Source organism: Erithacus rubecula, assembly GCF_903797595.1.
Source record: "Erithacus rubecula genome assembly, contig: scaffold_349_arrow_ctg1, whole genome shotgun sequence".
Classification (NCBI taxonomy): domain Eukaryota; kingdom Metazoa; phylum Chordata; class Aves; order Passeriformes; family Muscicapidae; genus Erithacus; species Erithacus rubecula.
In genome coordinates, this window is record NW_027635983.1 from 23,997 (window position 1) to 27,424 (window position 3,428).

Genomic DNA, 3,428 nt, shown 5'->3' on the forward strand with positions numbered 1-3,428 from the left:
TACCCTATTACATGAATCAATAGTTCCATGGGACTGTGTAGTGTCACAATGGTCTCCTTGGTCCCATGGTGATACAGTTGCCACAATTTCCATGGTACCACAACTGTTCCTTCGTCCCACAAGGCCCTACAAGTGTCACAATGGACCCTTGCTGCCATGACACTGTGTAATGTCACAGTTGCCTCCATGATTCCATACTGCCCTGCAGTGTCACAATGCACCATTGGTCAATGAGGCTCCAGTGTCACCATGGCCACTTGGTTCCATGGACCCTTACAGTGTCACTGTGGTCCCCGTGGTCCACAAGGCTCTGAAGTTCCACAATGGCTCTTTGGTTCCATGAGGTTTGGCACAGTCACAATTCACTCCTTGGTTCCACAAGGCCCTGCTGATTCACAGTGCCCAGGATCCCATGAGTTTCCATGGAGCCACCACAGTGTCTTTGGATCTGCAGTATCTCAGTGATCTCCTTGGTACCATCCTGCCCCAATGTCTCAGTGGCTTTTTGGGTCCATGAGTTTCCACAGTGCCACAACGGTCTCCTTGGTGCCATGAGGATACAAAAATGCCACATAAACATTGAGCAACACCTGATTAACACACCCAAGAACATCTGTCTCCATTCAAATTAGGGGTTAAAGGTGAGAATGGCACCAGCAGCTTCCATCTGCAACAGAGACCTAGGAAAAGGACAGGGACAGAGACATCAGCTGAAAGACTCTATGAATTCACAGAATCACAGAATCACTAGGCTGGAAGAGAACTTCAAGATCAAGTCCTACTCCTGCCTAACACCTCCATATCGCACCAATTGCCATACCTAGTCTTTTTTTAAACATACAGGGATGGTGTCTTCACCAACCCCTCGAGAGACCATTCCAGAATTTTGCCACATTTCCTGTAAAAACATTTTTCCTTATATCCAACCTATATTTTCCTTGGCGGAGCTTAAGACTGCATCCTCTCATTGTGTTGCTGCCTGGTGAAAGAGACAAACCCCCACCTGGCTAAAACCACGGTTCAGGAAGTTGTAGAGAGTAATAAGGTAACCTCTGAGTCTACTTCTCTCCAGGATAAACAACCCCAGATCCCAGCTACTCCTCACAGGGCTTGTGTTCCAGACCCCTCACCAGCCTTGTTGCCCTTCTCTGCACATGCTCCAGCCCCTCCATGTCCTTACTGAATTGGGGGACACAGAACTGGACACAGCACTCGAGGTGCTGCTCAACCAGTGCCCAGCACAGTGGAAGAATCACTGCCCTGGTTCTGCTGGCCACACCATTCCTGATCCAAGCCAGGAGTCATTTGCCTTCTTGGCCACTGCTGGTTCATGTCCAGCCTGCTGTCCATCACTGCCCCCAGATCCCTTTCTGCCTGGCCACTCTCCAGCCACTCTGTCCCCAGCCTGTAGCACTGCAGGGGTTGTTGTGGCCAAAGTGCAGGACCCAGCATTTGTTAAACCTCAAATTGATGGATTTAATCCCTGGATGCAGCCTGTCCAGGTCCCTCTGCTGAGCTTCCTAACATCTAGAACACTCACACCCAGCTTGGTGTCATCTGCAAATATGCCGATGGTGCACTCAATGCCCTCATCCAGATCATCAATGCAGATACTGAAATCTATGCTGGCTGTCTCTGATCCCTCAGCCATCCTGTAGGTGCCCTGTGATGGCACTCAGGGTGATCTGTTCCATCACCTTGCTGGGCACTGAGGTCAGGCTGACAGGCCTGGAGTTCCCCAGATCCTTCTTCCAGCCCTTCTTTGGGATGGGCTCACATTGGCACCTGCAGTCCTCTGGGACCTCCCTGGTGAGCCAGAACTGATTGTAAATGATGGAGAAGAACTTGGGAACCTCATCCAACAGTTCCATCATCCCCCGAATATGGATCCCATCTGGTTGTAGAGACACCTGTGAGCATCTGAGTGACTCAGCAGGTCCCCCGTTATTTCTCCCTGGATTACAGGGGTCTGTTCTGCTCCCTGCTCCATCTACTAGCTCAGGAGAACACTTGTCCTGAGGACAACTTGTATTATTTTAAAAACTTAGGGCAAAAAGGAGTTAAGTACCTCAGCCTTTTCTTATCTTTGGTAAACATATTCCCCCCCCTCCTTCCCGCCCCCCCCCCCCCCCCCAAGTAAGGAATCAAGGTTCTTTTTGTCCCTCCTTTTGCCATTAACGTATGGATAAAATAATTTTTGTTATCCTACACAGAATTGCCAGCTTAAGTCCTAATTGAGCTTTCACCTCATTTTCTTTCTTCATGACCTGACAGCATCCTTAAACACTTCTTGACTTTCTCGCCCCTTTGTCTAAAGTTGATGCACCCTCCTTTCTTCCTGAGTTTCTGAAAAAAGCTCCATGTCCAACCAGACCAGTTGTTTTCCTCACTGGCTCATCTTCTGGGACACTGGTACAGGCTGCTTCTGCTTCTTTTAGATTAATTTCTTTAAGAATATCCATCCTTTTTGGAATTCTTTGTTTTATGGGCTGTTTCCCTCAAAAACAATCAGTACCTGATTTGTACACCCCAAATCTGCATCCTGAATAGGTTGAAGTCTGCTCTCTGTAACTCTGATGTTAGAAATTTTGTTGATGGCCCGCCTTCTTTCACAGGATGTTTAAAATCTTAATTATTTCATGATAACTGTACCCAAATAGCCTCTGATCACCACATCTTCTCTGTTTCTGAACAGCAGGACACAGGGCTTTCCTTGGGAGTGGAAAGAGAAGGAAAACTCCCCAGAGTGCAGCCTGGAAGGTTCATCCTGGAGGTGAGGAAACAGCACAGTCCCTGCCAGGGCAGAATGTTGGTGGCCCAGGTGTCCCAGCTGAGGCTGGGCCATGCCATGGCTCTGTGTGCCAGGAGCCGGCAGCGCTGGGTGCAGGGAGCCCAGGGAGGGCACAGCAATGCTGGGCTGAGAAATGCTGGGGGGACAGAGAGATGGGCGTGTGCAGCCAGCCAGGGCAGAGGAGCAGCACGCACAGGGGCACAGGCTGCAGGAGAGATGGCCAAGGGCTGGGCAGGGCTGGCAGGGCCAGAGGCACCCAGGCCTTTGTGCCCTGGGCTGGGCAGCGCCTCTGGAGCCCCACAGGAGGAACTTTCCTTGCAGGGGCTGCACTTTGCTGCTGCCTCAGCCCTCCCTGAGCAGGCTGGCAGGGCTTGCAGGGTGATGCCATTTGTCCTTGCTGCCCCTGCCATCCCAGTGCCCCAGGAACAGCCCTGAGCCACCTGTGAGGGACAGGCCCTGCTGGGCCAGGCCTGGGCTCAGCCCTTGGTCTTTCTGCTGCCTCCAACCAGCCCAAGCCTTGCTCAGCATTGCAGTTCCTGCTCACAGCTTTTGGCTCCTGAAATCCTGCCCTCAAGGATCTGCTCTCACAAGTCCCTGAGGAGCCTTTGGCAGTCCCTGTCCTCAGTGGGGCCACGGA